At 40.2% G+C, this 23,274-nt stretch overlaps 1 long non-coding RNA gene across 2 annotated transcripts in view; it reads left to right on the forward strand.

Annotated features, from left to right (window-relative positions):
- Positions 1–23,274, forward strand: part of LOC134736449 (uncharacterized) — a 105,539-nt gene that overhangs the window by 77,971 nt on the left and 4,294 nt on the right. For both annotated transcript variants that reach the window (XR_010120454.1, XR_010120455.1), the window contains 2 exons: positions 21,334–21,427; positions 21,926–22,050. This is a non-coding gene — a long non-coding RNA (uncharacterized lncRNA). The remainder of the gene's footprint in view (positions 1–21,333; positions 21,428–21,925; positions 22,051–23,274) is intronic.

Consider the following 23,274-nt stretch of genomic DNA (forward strand, 5'->3'; position numbering starts at 1 on the left):
TGCCAGTCTGTGTTTTTTAATTGGGGCATTTTGCCCATTTACATTTAAGGTGAATATTGTTATGTGTGAATTTGATCCTGTCATTATGATGTTAGCTGGTTATTTTCCTCGTTAGTTGAAGTAGTTTCTTCCTAGCCTCGATGGTCTTTACAATTTGGCATGTTTTTGCAGTGGCTGGTACCAGTTGTTCCTTTCCATGTTTAGTGCTTCCTTCAGGAGCTCTTGTAGGGGAGGCCTGGTGGTGACAAAATCTCTCAGCATTTGTTGTCTGTAAAGGATTTTATTTCTCCTTCATTTATGAAGCTTAGTTTGGCTGGATATGAAATTCTGGGTTGAAAACTCTTTTCTCAAAGAATGTTGAATATTGGCCCCCACTCTCTTCTGGCTTGTAGAGCTTCTGCCGAGAGATCAGCTGTTAGTCTGATGGGCTTCCTTTTGTGGGTAACCCGACCTTTCTCTGGCTCCCCTTAACATTTTTTCCTTCATTTCAACTTTAGTGAATCTGAGTTATGTGTCTTGGAGTTGCTTTTCTCGAGGTTTATCTTTGTGGCATTCTCTGTTTTTCCTGAATCTGAATATTGGCTTGTCTTGCTATATTGGGGAAGTTCTCCTGGATAATATCCTGCAGAGTGTTTTCCAGCTTGGTTCCCTTCTCCCTGTCACTTTCATGTACACCAATCAGACATAGATTTGGTCTTTTCACATAGTCCCATATTTCTTGAAGGCTTTGTTCATTTCTTTTTATTCTTTGTTCTCTAAATTTCTCTTCTCACTTCATTTCATTCATTTGATCTTCCATCACTGATACCCTTTCTTCCAGTTGTCGAATCGGCTACTGAGGCTTGTGCATTCGTCATGTAGTTCTCTTGCCATGGTTTTCAGCTCCATGAGATTCTTTAAGGACTTCTCTGCATTGGTTATTCTAGTTAGCCATTCATCTAATCTTTTTTCAAGGTTTTTAACTTCTTTGACATTGGTTCGAACTTCCTCCTTTAGCTCGCAGAAGTTTGATTGTCTGAAGCCTTCTTCTCTCAACTCGTCAAAGTCATTCTCCATCCCACTTTGTTCCATTGCTGGTGAGGAGCTGCCTTTTTTTGGAGGAGGAGAGGCATTCTGATTTTTAGAATTTTCAATTTTTCTGCTTTGTTTTTTCCCCATCTTTGTGGTTTTATCTACTTTTGGTCTTTGATGATGGTGATGTACAGATGGGGTTTTGGTGTGGATGTCCTTTCTGTTTTTTAGTTTTCCTTCTAACAGTCAGGACCCTGAGCTGCAGGCCTGTTGCAGTTTGCTGGACGTCCACTCCAGACCCTGTTTGCCTGGGTATCAGCAGTGGAGGCTGCAGAACAGTGAATATTGGTGAACAGCAAATGTTGCTGCCTGATCATTCCCCTGGAAGTTTTGTCTCAGAGGAGTACCCAGCCATGTGAGGTGTCAGTCTGCCCCTACTGGGGGGTGCCTCCCAGTTAGGCTACTCAGGGTTCAGGGACCCACTTGAGGAGACAGTCTGTCCATTCTCAGATCTCAAGCTGCATGCTGGGAGAACTTCTTCTGTCTTCCAATCTGTCAGACAGGGACATTTAAGTCTGCTGAGGTTTCTGCTGTCTTTTGTTTGGCTATGCCCTGCCCCCAGAGGTGGAGTCTACAGAGGCAGGTAGGCCTTCTTGAGCTGTGGTGGGCTCCACCCAGTTCGAGCTTCCAGGCTGCTTTGTTCACCTACTCAAGCCTCAGCAATGGCGGCTGCCCCACCCCCAGCCTCGCTGCCACCTTGCAGTTTGATCTGAGACTGCTGTGCTAGCAATGAGCGAGGCTCCGTGGGCATAGGATCCTCCCAGCCAGGCGTAGGATATAATCTCCTGGTGTGTCGTTTGCTAATACCATCAGAAAAGTGCAGTATTATGGTGAGAGTGACCCGATTTTCCAGGTGCCATCTGTCACCGCTTTCCTTGGCTAGGAAAGGGTATTCTCTGACCCCTTGCACTTCCCAGGTGAGGCGATTCCTCATCCTGCTTCAGCTCACTGCCCTGCTTCAGCTCATGCTCAGTGCACTGCACCCACTCTCCTGCACCCACTGTCTGACAATCCCCAGTGAGATGAACCTGGTACCTCTGTTGGAAATGCAGAAATCATTTGTCTTCTATGTTGCTCACGCTGGGAGCCAGAGACTGGAGCTGTTCCTATTCGGCCATCCTCACATCTGTTTTTATTTACAAAATGTATGACGAACTGAAATTACAAATGTATGACTAATTAAAATCCTTGCTGTCATAAAAAGATTTTGACTAATGCATTAGTATCTTACAAATAATCTGTCATATTTTTTACCAAATATACTTCCTATGGAAGCAAACATAGCACTTTACATTTTGACTTGATAGAGAGCAACCCAGTAAAGATATTCTTTAGCATTAAATTTATGAATTCTAGGCGGTCTCTTACAAAACCTCATGGAGGAGCAAGCACTCCAGAAATGTTGCTGGTGAATGCCTTACTTTATGCTGAGCTTTTCAGAGAGTTTGTACACAAATCTGGCATAGAAGAATCCTGTTTTCACTAGATGTGGAACAGTTACTAGCAAATTCTAGGAAGAAAATAACTTTAATAACAGTAGATCACAGTGGGACTTTTCTCTAGGATGAAATTAAATATACAAAATCAGGAGGATACTTATGAGTTCTTGATACTATTTTTCATAGTTGTATAAATTTTCCTGTCCTTACAATGACCAAGAAGTGTCTTCTTAGGCAATTTTGAAGTTAAGATTTTATTATTGATCTTTGTAGAGAGAACTAGCTCAACTTTTCTATTTTCCTGCCAGTGCCTCTATAATTGGGTGAAATCACATTTCTTCCCTCACAACCACAGTATGTAATAGGATTTGAGGATAAAACACATTGGAGGAATATTGACAGCTACTATCAACTTTCTTAGGTTGCTAATGACCAGAGTTTGAAGAATTGTTTTTAATGTCTGTTAAAGAAAACCAATCAAAATTCTATTTTTTGATATTAAAATTAGAACAAGGGAAAGGACACTTTGCAGAGTTGAGTTTCTCCTACAGAAACGATTATGACACATATACATTGTATTTTGATGACAACCACATTTTCAACCTTTAATGAGATTGTTGTACTGAGCAAAATATAATTTAAAGATAAACTACCTTTCACCTTTTACACCCAAGTAATTAACTCCCAGTGACTTGGGTGAAACTTAGGTCCCCAGGAGAGCTGCTAGCAAGAATTTTAAGATGGCCTTTAACCTTTTACACCCATGTAATTAACTCCCAGTGACTTGGGTGAAACTTAGATCCCCAGGAGACCTGCTGGCAAGACTTTTAAGATGGCCATTGGTAGGAGCATTCACAGACTCCCTGCTTTGGTAGACATTTTGGATGTTGTTTAGTAATATCGATGAAAGAGACAGTAGCGTCCTAATCCTTCTGGGACCCACTTCTCTAGAAGCATGACTGACATTTACACTTCCCTTCCCACCTATGGTGCTTGGGAATCCTTTTTTTCAGGGAGATTATCAACCTATACCAATTTGTTTCATTTTCACAGCATGCTGAGTTATCTCTCAGGGCAATTCTCAGATCTTGCTTATAGTTCTACATGGCAAAAAGTCAAAGAATATATGACCAACTAGGTTACTCTTATAATTCATTAGTGTATTACAATTGTAATATGCTTATAATAGTTTGAATTAGCCAATTCTCTATCCTTAGGCACCTGCTATGAGTCTGAAACTCTGCTAAGCCTTTCACAGATTTAGCACTATTTAATGGGTATGACACAATGAAAGTATTCTTTTTTTTTCCCCACAGGAAGGGAATTGAAATATTCAGAGATGTTAACTTGCCTAACTGAGATTACATAGCATTTAAACTAGCAGAGCCATATTTTCCTGACTGCAAAGCCCATGCTCTAGCTCAGTGTATTCCAATGCCCATCATATCAGGGTTCCAGCTGCCCTAGAAACAACTCCTTCCCCCAACTGCTGCCCTTGAGAGTGAGACCGAAGGGTCTATTATCTGGGCAGCATACTAGTTACTTGGCTCAAACCCAATATGCATATATTTTCACCTAAACAATGCCATTATAGTTACTTTTATACTGAATTAATTCTCCTACTTTAGCATTAATGCATGTGCAAGACTGATGCCATTGCCAGGGTTGGAGAAGAAACCTAGACCCCCTAAACTTCTCATTGCCCTCTAGCTACTTCCCTTGTGTCACATCCTCTTGCTCTGCCCTCCTCTCCCTAAAGTTCATACATTTTTATTCATCCATTAGAACTAACACATTTACAGTGTATGCATCCCAACAAGGTGTTCAGATGGAGCTGCTTGAATGAATCTTTTCAAAGTTTTAACTACCTGATATCTCCTACCTTATGAGGGATACTTATTAAACAAAATTAATTTCTACATGTTACAATTTCAGCCAATAGGGGGCAAACAATTTGGGTATGGCCACTCAGCATTCTGCATGTATGAGCTTTGGGGACAGACAGGGAAAGAAGCCTTAATAGTTTGTGCATCTCTATAGCCGTAACCTGGCTAGGAGGTGACACTTAAATAAAGAACTGTTGGGATTAGGCAACTGAATCTATTAGCTTCAAAGCTTTCTGCCCATTGAATTTCCTACTTTCCCCCCAACAGCTAACTACTGAAATATTTTGTTGGGCTGTACGTCAAAGTATTAATTATTTATGGTCATTAAAGTCACCTACTTGTAAATCATGTCCAACTGTATTGCAGCACAAAATCAATTATACCCATTTTAAAGAACTGGTTTAATTCATCTGCCAGGAAGTCCTCGTTAATAGCAGCTCTACATTCTCTTCCCCAGATACTTAGGCTTCATGTCTTGTAGCATACATAAAATGCCCAAAGTTCTGCTTGGAATCTTGAGTCATTAGAGAAAATAATGCACCAGGAACAGCATCAAATCATGCTTAGCTACTGGGAAATTACAGAAGTATCTTGGTAGAATTATAGTAGCATGACCTTTGAAAACAGTCAGAACTGGGTTTAACCCCAGTTTTAAATTTATTAGGCAGCATATAATCCTGGACATATTTCTTAACCTTGGATTTCTCCCCTAAAAGGTGAAGATAATAATAAATTGCTTCCAGTAATGTGTGTTTAAATAGCTTAATAAATATAAATTCTCCTACAGGCTGTTAATACCTAGGGTTGTGGGGCTGATCAGAACTGCCTTTGGCAGACACAGGAACTGCTTATACATTCATTCATTCATTCATTCATTCACTTTACAAATGTTTGAATACTAGGCACCACCAGGTAGAGGGCTTAATTGAGAAAGGACCTTAACAGACTCCAAGGCTAATTGAATTTTAGTATTGCTTATTATTTGCTGGCATTTCTCTTTGTTCACACTTGTGTGGTAAATAACTAGCAGATCTGTCTTTGAGCTTGAATGTTCTATCTAAATTTCTCTTTCCTGTGGGTGAGACATCCTATCTTGGGCTTATTAATAAAATATTAATAAATAAGGGAAGCTTTTCCTTAACAGAGAAAAAAACATTGTATTGCATGTGTTCTCCTTAAGACCAGAAACTTTAGAGCAGAATTCATTGTATTACAAGCACTTAATAACCAGTCTTTTAATTTCATTCTGTGGATGTATGTTGAGATGAGACAAGAGACTTTGGCATTGAAGGGCCCAAGTCATGATTCCTTTCTCTGTCTTCCACAATCTTGTGTTGATTTTCTAATCTTAGAAAGCCATTTTCTTAATGGGATAAACAGATTTGGAGAAATTAGGTGGCTTTAAGTGTGAAACTACAGAGTCAGGGCAAAATCTGGCTCGCAGGGTCTATTAGATTCAAAGTTGGGAAATTCTTATGTTTTAATTATAATTGAGTCAGAAGTACTTTGATAATTACTACCAGGATGCATGCATATTTGTATGTAAGATCAGAAATGTGTCCCTATAAAACTCCTTAATACACTTCACTAGAAAACACTCTTCATTCCCCATCCTGCACCACCCCCTGAAAAAAATACATCCCAGACCTGTGGATAAAGAAATTTAAGAAGTGACTGCTGACAGTATATTATTCAGGCTCGTTGCACAGCTGGATAACACAATCAGAACTGAAAGGGCCAGAGGGATTAAGAAAAAAAAAAGGCAACCATAATTACTGGGGGAAAAAAGGTAGCTCACTATCACTTGGGCTGCCTTAAGCTGGTAGGGGGTATCTATGTGCCTTTGGCTCCAGATAAAACAATTAATCAATGTTTATCTTTGATACAAGGAATTATAAAAAACTAAGACAAAATTGCCTTGTAGCACCATGAGGCTGCAAACTGGAGGTTTTAAGTTTCATTCACCTCAGCAGTTATTCACTGAGTACCTACTTTTTCCTAGCCAATATTAAGTCCTGGTGATACAAAAATAATTGGACACAAATCCTGTCCTAGAAGGATTCACAGTGATAGTTTGGGAAGGAAGTCAAGACAGGTGAGCACTGGCTTAAGACAGGTATCCTAAGGGAGTTATATGGAAGGTATTGGAGAAACAGAGGAGATTCGGTGCTCAACTTCTCCAGTAGGACAGAGAAGGTCTCATAGTAGAGGGGTCATTTGAGTTAAATCTGAAAAGCTTTGAGTCAGGGGTTCCCAAGAGTAAAAAGCGGGGAAGAACATTTCAGTCAGAGGGAAGAGCTTTCACAGAGAATTGTGACAGATTATGTGCAATAAATAGCAAGTGGTGGAACATGGTGGAAGTCAGGAGCACTTGGGGGGATGATGGAGAATAAGGCTGCAAGACAGGCATGCAGATTTAGGAGATTCTCTTAGTTCATACTGCTATAACTGGGTGTTTACATAGCTGGGTGGCATGTAAACAACAGGCGTCTATTTTTTACAGTTCTGGAGGCTGGAAGTCTGAGATCAGGATGCCAGTATGGTTGGGTTCTAGTGAGGTCCTCTTCTGGGTTGGAGACTGCCATCTTTTTTGGTGCATTCTCACATGGCAGAAAATGCACTAGAGCTCTCCCTGGGGCCTCTTAAGAAGGCACTAATCCCACTCATGAGGGCTTCATCCTCATGACCATATCACCTCCCAAAAGCTCCGCCTCCTAATACCATCACACTGGGGGGTTAGAATTTCAGTATACAAATTTTGGGGAGATACACATATTCAGTTCATTACAGAGATTTACCATCATTTAAAACTGAGCTGGGCTTTTTCATTCCCCAAATACAGAATATTCATTAAAAAATAACTCATGATTTCAGATTTGTTCCCTAAACAAAATAATTTGAAAGTATAGATAGTATACTAATTGTGTTTAGCTAAAAGAGATCTTCCCCTGCCCATTGCAAATTCATTTTAATTAATTTAATTCTATTCAGAATACAATTATTATTTGTGGTGCAGCTGCACAGAATTTTGAAAATTTTCTGACTAGGAAGCCAAAAGTAAAAGGAAGAAAAAATTTCTACTGCTCTGGATTGGATAGTCTACAGGAGAAGGCAAATAAATGTAAACTCCAATTCAAGGAAGGCCTGAGAAGTGCAATTTTAGATGCTAATGGATCACAGAGCAGGAGGCAGAATGACCTTGCCACATGGGTGGAGTTGAGATTCAGTGACACTGCTCTTGGAGGACATGGGGTGGGAGCTGAGTCTTGGAACATGAGGAGATTTTTCAAGAGGCACATGAGTGATGAAACATGAGAAAATCATCTGTGCTGAGAGAGCCTTATGAGCTCTCTCAGCAAACATGAAAGTGGAGAAATGCAGGGTAGATTCAGAAATATGAAGCATTATGGTGGTGCTGGAAAATAGGTGATGTGATTGTGGGAGATGAGTGGAGAAATCTTGAAGAGCCGTGTGTATCATTCATTTATCCCACTCATTCATTGTTTCACAAACATTTACAGAGCTCCCAGATTGTATAGGGCATTCCAGCCTTAGATGCAATAAGACATGGTCCTTGCCCTTAAGAAACAATACAAATAAGAAGACACAGAAGGTTTCTGAACAGGAGAGGTACTCCACACAATCCCTTCAGCTGCTGCTTCTAGTTAAAATCATTCATTGTCCTCTCCTCCACTACTCTTGTCATCATTCTTATCTATTGCAAAATTCATGTAGATGATCCTTCCTACACAGCCTACTCTCTCAGTTTCTTGGCTTCCTTGTTGCACAGTTCATCTAGTTGTTCAGAGTAAAAACTTTGGATTGATCTTTATTTCTTTATCTCATATGCCATATTAAAGCTCCAGCAAATTCTAAAGCTTTATATTAATATATCCTGAATCCTGAATATATTAATGTATCCTAAGCATTTTCATCCCCTCTGGCTCTTCCTCCCTAATTGAATCACTTTCATTTCTTGCCTAAACCACTGCATCTGGGGTCTCTGCTTCAACTGGCCTCTTCAAGTCTTTTCTTAATTTTGTAGTCAAAGGGATTCTTCTAAAATATTAAGTCAAGTGGTCTTACTCCTTTGCTCAATATCTTCTCAAGGCTTCCAATCACATGTAGAACAAGACACAAAGTCCTTACCATTCGGTATGATCTTCCATCATGCAAGCTTCCCTCCAATCCATAAACATTCTCAAATCTCTCCTACTTTAAAAAGAAGCCCTCCTTCAACTTTACTTCCTCCTTGAAACGCATCTCAATTATTTTTTTCCTTTTAGCACTAAACCTGCAAAATGTTTACTTCACTTATTGATGCATTGCTTCTCCTCAATCCTGTACGATGCAAAGAAGATGCTTGAGACTGGAAATAACATTATGAACAAGATGGCCAAGGTCTTTTAGGAGCTCAGTTCTTTTGAAAGAGACAGACAAATGGAAAAATAGATGCATAATATAATGTCATGTAGCTAAGTGCTTTGAGGAAAATAAAATTAGACAAAGGTATAGACAAAGATGGTGGCCAATATTTTAGAAAGGTCATCTAGGAAGGCCTTTTTGAGAAGGTAATGTTTTGGCAGAATTAAAAACATTCAAAGATGTGCAGGGTAAGCCATGCGAATGTGTAGGAGAACACCATTCCAGAAAGGAAAGTTCAAATATTTTGATGTGATAACATGCTGGTTATGTTCAAAAAAGCAGCAAGAAAGCCAATGTACCTACAGCCCAGTAAGCAATGGGGAGAGTATTAGAAGATGGGGGTAGAGTATTAGAGGCAGAAGAAAGTCTATGCAGGGCTTTAAATATCCATTGTAGTTTCTTCCACACTCTGCTGAAATGAACAATTAATGTACCTGTCTCCTCCACTTGTCCACAGCATCCTCGAGGGCCTGTGCTGTGTTTCATTTGTCTTTATAACCTGACACCATCTAGCTTGAATCCTGGCACAGAGTACGTGCTCATTAAATGGTTGTTGAATTGAAACTGTACCAAGGTGAATAAGACACAGTCTTTGCCATCAAGTTGCCTGCTGGCTATTTGGGGAGACAGATGTATAAATTGATAATTTTGCCATAGTGTGATAAGAGCTATAACAGTTACATAAAAAAAGTGCAGCTGGAGTCCAGTGTCAGGCACAGATAACATGATGAAGCAATGGAGCAGTCATTGTGCTTTTTTCCCTGGTGAATTCGAGCAGAATTTATGTCCATTTAGGAAAGGAAGAGTATTGACTGCAAAGACATTAGATTGTAAAGTTAGAAAGCTCTTAGGAACCCTCGGGTGGGAAGTTGCTATGTAACAGTGAAACATTAACCTCTGAGCTGCATCTGGCAAGCCTGGTTTTCATGTGCCTAACGAACATCACTCAATCTGTTGACACCTATAAAATTTCCTCCTTGGGAGAAAAAATTCGCTTCCTTAATGTTCCTTTTACATTATTTTGCAGAGAGTATTTTTCTAAGTAGTAAAGGTCAAAGTGATTAAATAAGACAACTGATGGGTCTAACAATAATTAAAATGAACAAACTCTTTACCCCCTTATGGTTAGAGATGTTAATTGTTGTGTATTTTTTGTTGTTGTTGAAATTACTGTACAGTAACTGTACAGTGTTATTAAGTACTTCATAGTAACTTAAGCCAATCTGTCTTCACCCTAGTCATGTTGATCCATCTGAGCTGACACAATTTGTGGGGGAAAGTGTTCACTGAATATATTGTGCCGCCAACCCTAGTTCAATGAAAACACATGACTTGCAAGTTGGATCAATGTGTATTAGAATCTCCTTTTTGCTTCCAATAAACTGGATAGTCTTGTGAAACTAACATGAAGCCTTTTAGGTTTGTTTTCTTTCCTGTGGAGTAACAATACTTGCAACATTTAGTATGCAGGGTTGTTTTGAGAATGAAATAAGATAACATGTAAGTGATTAACACAATGTTTGGGAAATAATATATTTTTAATAAGCGCATGTTTGTTTTTATTTTCCTGTAGCTACAAATTTTCCACCCTGAATTTTCCTAAATAAATATTTCAAGTTTCTTTTAGATTTTACAGTCAATAATTTACTGGTTTTTTTGCTCCACACTGCATATTTCTATAATGACAATGCTATAAGAACTAACATTTATTGGGTAAATATCATGTCAAACACTATGTAAAATGATTAACCTAAACAATCTCATTTCTTTCTACTTTATTTAGGTCTATTTTACATATGAAGAAAATGAGATGTAGAGAGACTAAGTAATTTGTCCAATGCAAAACTAGTAAATTTCAAGGTCAACATTCAAACCCTCAGAGTTTGACTCCAAAGCTGTGCCCATAAAAGCTGCCTCCTACTGCACTCCAGCCTAGGTGACAGAGTGAACGGCTGTCTCAAAAAAAAAAAAAAAAAAAAAAAAACCACACAAGAAAAAAAGAAAAACAAAACAAAACAAAATATTCATTTTCTGTCTCTTCTCTTCTCCTAGTACTTTGAGCTATACTTTAGACTACTTAAGCATAAAGAATATTATGTAGAAACAAAAAATATACATACCTTATCATCATTATAGCTTTAAGTCAGAGTCAAACAGCAAGAGCCGAAAGGAAAGGACATCGCTATAGGGAGGACATTGGTCTCAGTGTCCACTGGGAATGAGAGAGTCACCAGAAATCTTAGCTAGAGGAGCGGTCATGATGGTTTCTTTCACTTCAAAACCTCTCTCATGGTTAAGTGACCAGGTCTGGTGGTTGGCCATAGGTCCTGGGTATTAAGCTTCTGAAAGTTTGCTAAGCACCGATAATCATTGTTTTCTCATCAAATTAAATTGCTGGTTTTATGTATGACAATGTATTCACGAAGCAGTAGAATCCATCTTGGTTCATCTTTACCTAAGTGGGATTTTGGAGTCTGGAGTAGAGTTGTTTTCTAGATAACTAGTCGCTTGGCAATGGCTTTAAACACAGGGACTATTATGGACAAATTAGATTGCACAATACTGAAATGTTTTATTCAAATGCTATTTTCTCTTAATTAAAAAAAGAATCAAAGTTGAGAGAGGAATCACCATTATCCACCACTGTTTACACCAGCAAGTCATTAGGAAATCTATTGGGCATTCTGTGGGGTTGTTGTCCCTAACTGTGACCTTCCAACCCATGCAGCACAGTCAGGCTTGATGATTGTAAGACTTGCACTATGGTCTTAAGGATCCTTATGTGAAAGACTCAGGCTTGCAAGGCACATCAAATAAAAGCCTTCAAACACAATGCCCTAAGCTTCAACTCCATTCTCAGAAATGTGTCCCTTCGTTGATATGTGATTAGATGTTATTTATCTCTTCAGGTTGTGGCTTGAATTTTGACGCAGGAAAGGATGAATAAGTTCATTTTATGCTTTTGAAATTAAGAAACTTTGAATTGACTACATGGTAATTTATGCAAAATAGACTAACAAACCACTGATTTTTTTTTTTTTGTCTATTTCCCTTTTACTTTGCTATCTCATCCTAAACCTGCCCCCAGTCTCTCCTCTCAGCAGCAAGGCTTGCTTTTTAATAGGAGCAGGATCTTCTGAGCCTGTAGGTTTTATATATACTTATAGAAAAATTTTTAATGGAATAAAATTGAAACTGGGATTGATTTTTTAAACATCATTTTTAAAACATCATTATGCTACTGTTCTCTTCCGTCTGTTCCTACTGATTATCATTGATGTAAGGCTAGTATATGCTAGTGCTCAGCACAATGTTAAGGGGGATAAGTATAATACCAATTTATAGATAAAAAACCTGAATTTAAATGTCAAAGGACTTGTCCAAAATCATGTAGGTAGTGAAGCAAAAGTCAGCTTCATCTTGGTATAACTCCTAACTAATGAGTTTGCTTTTACAAGCTCTGTTTTTCTTCAGTTTTGCCAACACAGAAAGTTTGTTGCTACAAGGTGTTTTTAAAAACTTACCAAATAAATAAATCTTGGAAAAAATGTTTTATTCATCCTACTAGGGACTTAATCTACCAAATCAGTGAATAAATATCTCTCAGATTGATGAAAACAGTACGCTTACATTTTTGTGGTGTTTACTGAGCAAGTATCCACCTTCATGAATAAAAATACCTTTTGTTCTTTAGTTCCATCTCAAGTTAACAAATTGTTGGAAAGCAGTGCAGTCCGTGAGGAACACTTAGTGTTGGGTGGGCATTTTGAAATGTGAGGTAAGGCAAATTTGCCAATAGTCAGCATAAATGCTTGATTCTCTGGCTACATCTCTCCCTCCTCAGTCAAGTCACATTTAAAAGGAAACATTTCTGAATTGTTTTTACTAATGGTTGAATGATAGCATGACCACATCATCTTCCCAGCTGTAGGCTTACTACTTCTGACCATGTTGGGAATAAGACACAATGAAGAAAGAAATTGATACTGCTAGAGGAGATCCTCAAATGCTGGTAGGACCTTGACTGCAGCTGGTGTCCAGGTTCTTGACACCATCTGAAAGAAGGAATTCAAGGACAAGTTTGGATATACTGAAAGTATGAGGATTTGTTACAAAGTGAAAAGTACACACGGAAGCAAAAACAGTGTGGGCATCCTCAAGAGAAAGTCCTGCCACAAGATTTGAAGTTTCTATCTTTATGGGTTTCTTTAACCAAGAGGTGTAATATTCATTAAGATTTCTGGAAAAGGGGAAGATTTCCCAGAACTGTGGTGCCACCCATATTTACACCAAATATTCGTATTCCTGGAACTGTCATGGCACTAGTAGGTATGTGATTTAGTATGTTAATGAGTGCATAATAAGGTCCTAGGAGAAACCCAGCACCATGTTGAGTTCAGTCAGTCTTAGTCAGCTTGGCTCACACTGTGGTTTTTCAGTCTTACTAGCCCCTATCTTATTGAGCTATTTCAACAGTTTCCTTTCGCTAATTGTGTGAAACTACTGAGACAGCCAGCAGGGAGGGCATCCCTGGAGAAGCTCCAACCAGCCTGCCCACTGAGGTAGAGCCTCAGGAAGTTCTCACCCTTTGGAGCAAGGAGGAGCCTGGGCCCTCCTTTTCCTGGGTGGAACCTGGGATTCAAGCTGCAGTTAGGAAGCGTTCTAGCAGGGACTCTGGCCTTGTGAGAGTCCCTGTTTCCCCCTTTCACCCAATGAAACTCTGCTTTACTCACCCTTCAAACCATCTGCAAGCCTAAATTTTCATGGCCATGGGACAGACAAGGACCCTGTCTTTAACTGAAGTAAGGAAAAGTCCCACAACATTTTTGGCACCCAACATGGTGCTTGAGAAGCCAGTCAAGGAAACTTATTTTAAGCTATTTATGGCCTTTAATAAATAAGCAAGGTATGTTCCTATGACCAAGATTTGGAGTATGTTTGTTTCTCTGCCTGGTTCCTCTAGAGTTTGGAAACTGTCTGTGAGTATTTTTATGACAATTTAGTTATTTGCATCAGTGTAATAGGAATCCATTTTTCTTTTGCAGCAGCACACAATTAGAGAAAGTGGTTGTTTTGCCAAGGCTTTACTGGAAGAGTATGCTTCCCTTTGGGGAGTCAAGCTCAACTTGCAGAGCTGATAGAAGCCTAATGGGGAATCTGGCCACATACTCTTGTCTATGCAGTCCCTGTATAGGGTTCCTGACCTGTGGTCAGTAAAGAATGTCACTTTCTTTTTCTTTTTTTAATTATATTTTAAGTTCTAGGGTATATGTGCACAATGTGCAGGTTTGTTACATATGTATACATGTGCCATGTTTGTTTGCTGCACACATTAACTTGTCATTTACATTAGGTATTTCTCCTAATGCTATCCTTCCCCCATCCCCCCATCCCACAACAGGCACCAGTGTGTAATGTTGCCCGCCCTGTGTCCAAGTGTTCTCATTGTTCAATTCCCACCTATGAGTGAAAACATGTGGTGTTTGTTTTTCTGTCCTTGTGATAGTTTGCTGAGAATGATGGTTTCCAGCTTCATCCATGTCCCTACAAAGGACATGAACTCATCCTTTTTTATGGCTGCGTAGTATTCCATGGTGTATATGTGCCACATTTTCTTAATTCAGTCTATCATTGATGGACATTTGGGTTGGTTCCAAGTCTTTGCTATTGTGTATAGTGCCTCAGTAAACATACGTGTGCATGTGTCTTTATAGCAGCATGATTTATAGTCCTTTGGGTATATACCCAGTAATGGGATGGCTGGGTCAAATGGTATTTCTAGTTCTAGATCCCTGAGGAATCGCCACATTGACTTCCACAATGGTTGAACAAGTTTACATTCCCACCAACAGTGTAAAAGCGTTCCTATTTCTCCACATCCTCTCTAGCACCTGTTGTTTCCTGACTTTATAATGATCACTATTCTAACTGGTGTGAGGTGGTATCTGATTGTGGTTTTGATTTGCATTTCTCTGATGACTGTGGTTTTGATTTGCATTTCTCTGATGACCAGTGATGATGAGCATTTTTTCATGTGTCTGTTGGCTCCATAAATGTCTTCTTTTAAAAAGTGTCTGTTCATATCCTTTGCCCACTTTTTGATGGACTTGTTTGTTTTTTTCTTGTAAATTTGTTGGAGTTCATTGTAGATTCTGGATATTAGCCCTTTGTCAGATGAGTAGATTGCAAAAATTTTCTCCCATTCTGTAGGTTGCCTGCTCACTCTAATGGTAATTTCTTTTGCTATGCAGAAGCTCTTTAGTTTAATTAGATCCCATTTGTCAATTTTGGCTTTTGTTGCCATTGCTTTTGGTGTTTTAGTCATGAAGTCTTTGGCCATGCCTATGTCTTGAATGGTATTGCCTAGGTTTTCTTCTAGGGTTTTTATGGTTTTAGGTCTAACATTTAAGTCTTTAATCCATCTTGAATTAATTTTTGTATAAGGTGTAAGGAAGGGATCCAATTTCAGCTTTCTACATATGGCTAGCCAGTTCTCCCAGCACCATTTATTAAATAGGGAATCCTGTCCTCATTTCTTGTTTTTGTCAGGTTTGTCAAAGAACAGATGGTTGTAGGTGTGTGATGTTATTTCTGAGGCCTCTCTTCTGTTCCATTGGTCTATATCTCTGTTTTGGTACCAGTATGCTGTTTTGGTTACTGTAGCCTTGTAGTATAGTTTGAAGTCAGGTAGTGTGATGCCTCCAGCTTTGTTCTTTTTGCTTAGGATTGTCTTGGCAATGTGGCCTCTCTTTTGGTTCCATATGAACTTTAAAGTAGTTTTTTCCATTTCTGTGAAGAAAGTCATTGGTAGCCTCTTGATGGGGATGGCATTGAATCTATAAATTACCTTGGGCAGTATGGCCATTTTCATGATTTTGCTTCTTCCTATCCATGAGCATGGAATGTTTTTCCATTTGTTTGTGTCCTCTTTTATTTTGTTGAGCAGTCGTTTGTAGTTCTCCTTGAAGAGGTCTTTCATATCCCTTGTAAGTTGGATTCCTAGGTATTTTATTCTCTTTGTAGCAACTGTGAATGGGAGTTCACTCATGATTTGGCTCTCTGTCTGTTAGTGGTGTATAGGAATGCTTGTGATTTTTGCACATTGATTTTGTATCCTGAGACTTTGCTGAAGTTGCTTATCAGCTTAAGGAGATTTTGGGCTGAGATGCTGGGGTTTTCTAAGTATACCATCATGTCATCTGCAAACAGAGACAATTTGACTTCCTCTTTTCCTAATTCAATACACTTTATTTCTTGCTCTTGCCTGATTGCCCTGGTCAGAACTTCCAACACTATTTTGAATGGGAGTGATGAGGGAGGCCATCCCTGTCTTGTGCCAGTTTTCACAGGGAATGCTTCCAGTTGTTGCCGATTTAGTATGATACTGGCTCTGGGTTTGCCATAAATAGCTCTTATTATTTTGAGATATGTTCCATCAATACCTAGTTTATTGACAATTTTTAGCATGAAGGGCTGTTGAATTTTGTCAGAGGCTTTTTCCGCATCTATTGGGATAATCATGTGGCTTTTGTCTTTGATTCTGTTTATGTGATGGATTACGTTTATTGATTTGCATATGTTGAACCAGCCTTGGATCCCAGGGATGAAGCCAAGTTGATCTTGGTAGATAAGCTTTTTGATGTTCTGCTGGATTCAGTTTGCCAGTATTTTATTGAGGATTTTCGCATTGATGTTCATCAGGGATATTGGTCTAAAACTCTCTTTTTTCTTGTGTCTCTTCCAGCCTTTGGTATCAGGATGATGCTCGCCTCATGAAATGAGTTATGGAGGCTTCCCTCTTTTTCTATTGATTGGAATAGTTTCAGAAGCAATGGTACCAGCTGCTCTTTGTACCTCTGGTAGAATTCAGCTGTGAATCCATCTGGTCCTGGACTTTTTTTGCTTAGTAAGCTATTAATTATTGCCTCAATTTCAGAGCCTGTTATTGGTCTATTGAGCAATTCAACTTCCTGGTTTAGTCTTGGGAGGGTGTATGTGTCCAGGAATTTATCCATTTCTTTTAGATTTTCTAGTTTGTTTGCATAGAGATGTCTATAGTATTCTCTGATGGTAGTTTGTATTTCTGTGGGATTGGTGGTGATACCCCTTTATCATTTTTTATTGAGTCGATTTGATTCTTCCCTCTCTTATTCTTTATTAGTCTTGCTAGTGGTCTATCAATTTTGTTGATCTTTTCAAAAACACAGCTCCTGGATTAATTGATTTTTTGAAAGTTTTTTTATGTCTGTATCTCCTTCAGTTCTGCTCTTATTCTTCCCTTCTGCTAGCTTTTGGATGTGTTTGCTGTTGCTTCTCTAGTTCTTTTAATTGTGATGTTAGGGTGTCAATTTTTGATCTTTCCTGCTTTCTCTTGTGGGCATTTAGTGCTATAAATTTCCCTCTACACACTGCTTTGAATGTGTCCCAGAGATTGTACTACATTGTGTCTTTGTTCTCTCTGGTTTCAAAGAATATCTTTATTTCTGCTTTCATGTCGTTATTTACCCAGTAGTCATTCAGGAGCAGGTTGTTCAGTTTACATGTAGTTGTGCAGTTTTTTTTTTTTTTTTTTTTTTGAGAGGGAGTCTTGCTTTGTCACTTATGCTGGAATGCACTGGCGCGATCTCCGCTCACTGCAAGCTCTGCCTCCCTGGTTCAGGCCATTCTCCTGCCTCAGCCTCCCAAGTTGCTGGGACTACAGGGGCCTGCCACCACGCCCAGCTAATTTTTTTTATTTTTGTTAGAGACAGGGTTTCACCATCGTCTCGATTACCTGAACTCATGATCCGTCCGCGTCAGCCTCCCAAAGTGCTGGGATTACAGGCGTGAGTCACCACGTCTGGCCTAGTTGTGCAGTTTTGAGTGAGTTTCTTAATCCTGAGTTCTAATTTGATTGCACTGTGGTCTGAGAGACAGTTTGCTGTGATTTCTGTTCTTTTACATTTGCTGCGGAGGGATTTACTTCCAACTATGTGGTCAGTTTTGGAATAAGTGTGATGTGGTGCTGAGACGAATGTATATTCTATTGATTTGCAGTGGAGAGTTCAGTAGATGTCTATTAGGTCTGCTTGGTGCAGAGCTGAGTTCAAGTCCTGGATATCCTTGTTAATCTTTTGTCTCGTTGATCTGTCTGATATTGACAGCTGGGTATTAAATTCTCCCATTATTGCATGGGAGTCTAAGTCTCTTTTTAGTTTTCTCAGGACTTGCTTTATGAATCTGGATGCTCCTGTATTGAGTACATATATATTTTGAATAGTTAGCTCTTCTGGTTGAATTGATCCCTTTACCATTATGTAATGCCCTTCTTTGTCTCTTTTGATCTTTCTTGGTTTAACATCTGTTTTATCAGAGACTAGGATTGCAACCCCTGCTTGTTTTGGTTTCCATTTGCTTGGTAGATCTTCCAGCATCCCATTGCTTGGTAGATCTTCCTGCATCCCTTTATTTTGAGCCTATATGTGTCTCTGCATGTGAGATGGGTCTCCTGAATGCAGCACACTGATGGGTCTTGAGTGTTTCCAATTTGCCAGTCTGTGTCTTTTAATTGGGGCATTTAGCCCATTTAAATTTAAGGTTAATATTGTTATGTGTGAATTTGATCCTGTCATTATGTTGTTAGCTGGTTATTTTGCCTGTTAGTTGATACAGTTTCTTCCTAGCATTGATGGTCTTTACAATTTGGCATGTTTTTGCCATGGCTGGTAGTAGTTGTTCCTTTTCATGTTTAGTGCTTCCTTCAGGAGCTCTTGTAAGGCAGGCCTGGTAGTCACAAAATCTTTCAGCATTTTCTTGTCTGTAAAGGATTTTATTTCTCCTTCACTTATGAAGCTTAGTTTGGCTGGATATGAAATTCTAGATTGAAAATGCTTTTCTTTAAGAATGTTGAATATTGGCCCCCACTGTCTTCTGGCTTATAGGGTTTCTGCCGAGAGATCTGCTGTTAATCTGATGGGCTTCCCTTTTTGGGTAGCCCAACCTTTCTCTCTGGCTGCCCTTAGCATTTTTCCTTCAGTTCAACCTTGGTGAATCTGACAATTATGTATCTTGGGGTTGCTCTTCTTGAGGAATACCTTTGTGGTGTTCTCTGTATTTCCTGAATTTGAATGTTGGCCTGCCTTGCTAGGTTGGGGAAGTTCTCCAGGATAATATCCTGCAGAGTGTTTTCCATCTTGGTTCCATTCTCCCCATCACTTTCAGGTACACCAATCAGACATAGATTTGGTCTTTTCACATAGTCCCAAATTTGTTGGAGGCTTTGTTCTTTTTACTCTTTTTTCTCTAAACTTCTCTTCTCACTTGATTTCATTAATTTATTCTTCAATCACTGATACTCTTCCTTCCACTTGATCGAATCGGCTCATGAAGCTTGTGCATGCATCATGTAGTTCTCATGCCATGGTTTTCAGCTCCATTAGGTCATTTAAGGTCTTCTCTACACTGTTTATTCTAGTTACCCATTCTTCTAGTCTTTTTTCAAGGTTTTTAGCTTCCTTGCGATGGGTTTGAACATCCTCCTTTAACTCGGAGTAGTTTGTTACTACTGACTTTCTGAAGCCTACTTCTGTGTACTCGTCAAAGTCATTCTCTGTCCTGCTTTGTTCCATTGCTGGCAAGGAGCTGCGATCCTTTGGAGGAGAAGGCATGCTGTGGTTTTTAGAATTTTCAGTTTTTCTGCTCTGGTTTCTCCCCATCTTTGTGGTTTTATCAAGCTTTGGTCTGTGATGATGGTGACCTACAGATGGGGTTTTGGTGTGGTGTCCTTTTTATTGATGTTGATGCTATTCCTTTCTGTTTGTTAGTTTTCCTTCTAACGGTCAGGTCCCTCAGCTGCAGGTCTGTTGGAGTTTGCTGGAGGTCCACTCCAGTCCCTGTTTGCCTGGGTATCACCAGCAGAGGCTGCAGAACAGCCAATATTGCAGAACAGCAAATATTGCTGCCTGATCCTTCCTCTGGAAGCTTCATCTCAGAGGAGCACCCAGTTGTTTGAGGTGTCAGTCAGCCCCTACTCAGAGGTGTCTCCAAGGTAGGCTACACGGGGTTCAGGGACCCCCTTGAGGAGGCAGTCTATCTGTTCTCAGAGCTCAAACGCCATGCTGGGAGAACCACTGCTCTCTTCAGAGCTGTCAGACAGGGACGTTTAAGTCTGCAGAAGTTTTTGCTGCCTTTTATTCAGCTATGCCCTGCCCCCAGAGGTGGAGTCTCCAGAGGCAGGTGGGCTTAGTTGAGCTGCGGTGGGCTCCACCCAGTTCGAGCTTCCCTGGCGGCTTTGTTTACCTACTCAAGCCTCAGCACTGGATGATGCCCCTTCCCCAGCAAGGCTTGCGGTCTTGAAATTCAATCTCAGACTAGCAGTGAGCAAGGCTCCGTGGGAGTGGGACCTGCTGAGCCATGCTCAGGATATAATCTCCTGGTGTGCCGTTTGCTATGACCATTTGAAAAGTGCAGTGTTTAGTTGGCAGTGTCCCAGTTTTTCCGGTACAGTCTGTCATGGCTTCCCTTGGCTAGGAAAGGGAAATCTGCTGACCTCTTCTACTTCCTGGTTGAGGCGATGCCCTGACCTGCTTTGGCTTGCCCTCCGTGGGCTGCACCCACTTTCCAACCAATCCCAATGAGATCAACCAGGTACCTCAGTGGAAATGCTGAAATCACCTGTCTTCTGCCTCGATCACGCTGGGAGCTGCAGACTATTCCTATTCGGCCATCTTGGAACCCACCTCAACAATGTCACTTTCTAACAGGTTCAGGAGCTCCAAGTTTATCTTGAGATCCTAAGATCACCCAACTCACAGTTATTTGAGGATAATCTCATGGCTGGGCTCAGCTTTAAAATGTCTTATCTGAGATTCCTTGTGGAACAGACTTCCATTAAAGCCAGTCCTAAAGGCCTATATAGAAATAGTTATTCTTGCTGCACTTTATGCAAATTAGTGTATAAAATCTTTAGCAAGGAATAAGGCAAAAGTCTATTTTGCAAACCACTCAGTCCTATGATGATTTGTTTTTTTAACAAACATGAGGACTAGAGAGACAGAAATCATGTTTCAAAACTTATATAGTTGTCACTAAATTCTAAACTCACTAGTTGTTTTTAACTTTCACCTACATTTAAGACTAACCCTGTTTGTTTCTGTGAACCAACCAGCAATCTCTGACTGAAGCTCAGAAAGAACAAGAGAGATGGGTAATGTAAAAATCTGAATCAGTATTCTAGTTCTGAGTAATTATCCTGCAAATCCTGCCAAGTGATATAATAAATAGGGAATAAATAGGATGCCTATCACTCAAAGGTTTCCTTTTTGGGAAAGTAAGACCAAGGGAGCTAACTAAAGTCAAGTACCATGCACCCAAATCCTGGCAAGCATAACTATAGTCACCAGTTATCTCAGTGTGTCACAAGACATTATTTTCTCTCCCTTATTGGAGGAGGACTCGATTCCACAGTTTCACATTAGCATTTGGCTTATCATAAGGAGTCTGTGCAATGCCCCTGAGACACATTTTTCTTCCAGACTCAATTCCAAGCCTTGAGCCAACGTCCTGGGGAAGAAAACTGTATCTAAGGGATCCAGAGGCAGACAACAGAAGTTAAAAGGCACAGTGCAGGTGAGTATGGCTGATTCCTGCTGATTAAGCCAACCCCAAGCTTCCTGTTTTATGGATAAAGGCCACCTTAATATCCATGGGATAAATGAGGTCTAGAGAACTCCAAGGCTACTGACAGCATGGGAGATAGGACATACATGGGTAAGAGTGGATGATTATCACCCCACCCCCTAAGCCCCCCTGCTTCATAGGTGCAAGCCACTTTTACACCCATGGCAGTGCCTGCCAAGGTCAACAGGACTTGGGGACGCAAGGACAGAAGAGGGAAAGAGGATGCTCCTCCCTCTCTCCCTCGTGTACCTGTTATCTGCAAGGAAGAGAAGGGAACCAGAGATACCTGCTCCCCTTTTTCTGGATGGATAGCCATTCATCTTCAGTCTGTACCCCTTTTGAATGCAACCCGAACCCCTGGGACTCCTTTGAAAAGTGCCTTTTTTTTTTTTTCTTTCTCCTCCTCATTCCTTTCTTCAGTTAGGTAATTATGTCTCCGTCCTACAGGTCACTCCCCTCAGATGCATCCTCCAAACTGGAAAGTGCTAATTTCCCAAACCATAAACTGGTTGGCTTAATTAAGATTGGGCTGAGGTGAAGGGAACCCAGAAGCCCAACATGTCGGCAAAAGGGTAAAGTTTTTTTACCAGTTGGGCTTTCAGCCTCCCTCTTGTGCAAACTTGTGAAAGGCCTTGGAATTTTTGAGCTGTCCTTACCCCTCTCCTTGTTTCGTTTTGATACATGTTTTCTAATAACCTGGTTCATCTGTTGTTGCCTTCAGGGCATCAAACTGCAAACTGTCATGCAACTGGAGCATCTGATGATGCTTCTTTCTGCTGGGAACCCTTAAATAGGCCTCTGAGAAAGCTCTGACTACCATTTCCCCAAAACTGTGTCCCTGTCAGCAGGAAGCAGTTAAGATCGGTCTTTGTCCTTACCCTTAATCTAATGGGAGTTAGACATACTTCTTTACAGGGGGGAATGAGATAGCCAGGTGGGAGGGAGGGTCCCTGGAGAAACTTCAACCAGCCTGCCCACTGGGGTGGAGCCTTGGGAAGTCCTCACCCTTTGCAGCCAGGAGGAACCCGGCCCCTCCTTTTCCTGGGTGGAACCTGGGATTCAAGCTGCAGGCAGGAGGCATTCTAGCCGGGACTCTGGCCTTGCAAGAGTCCATTTTTCCCCCTTTACTTCCTTTTCATCCAATACAACCCTGCTTTACTCACCCTTCAAACCATCTGCAAGCCTAAATTTTCATGGCCACGGGACAGACAAGTACCTTGTCTTTAGCTGAACTAAGGAAAAGTCCTGCAACACTACTGCCTAGAATTTTCTATTCCTTTGCAACCACCCTGTATTATTCCTGTCTCAAAATCCTGTCTTTTGCAGCAACATGGATGACACTGGAGGCTCTTAAGTGAAACAACTCAAACAGAGAAAAGACAAATACCACATGTTCTCATTTATAAGTGGGAGCTCAGTAATGTGTACACATGGCCATAGAGCATGAAATGATAGACAATGAAGTCTCTGAAGGGAGTGATTAGAGGATAGTGGATGATGAGAAATTACTTAGTGTGTACAATGCACATTATTCAGGTGATGGATACACTAAAAGCCCTGACTTTACCAATAGGCAATATATCTTTGAACAAAGTTACCCTCGTACATTATAAATTTATACACATAATAATAAAAAGATACAATGATTTGGAAACTTTTCCTGGGAACTCTGTTTCCAACTTTGTTATTATAATTTTGCAAATCTAAGATAGAAATACTAAAGTGGAAAACACAGAAAAATAGGGCAGGCAGGTTGGGTGGGGTAAAATCAATTTATTTAACATAACTAGCATTTC

This window comes from Symphalangus syndactylus, chromosome 4, assembly GCF_028878055.3.
Source record: "Symphalangus syndactylus isolate Jambi chromosome 4, NHGRI_mSymSyn1-v2.1_pri, whole genome shotgun sequence".
NCBI classification, from domain to species: Eukaryota; Metazoa; Chordata; class Mammalia; order Primates; family Hylobatidae; genus Symphalangus; species Symphalangus syndactylus.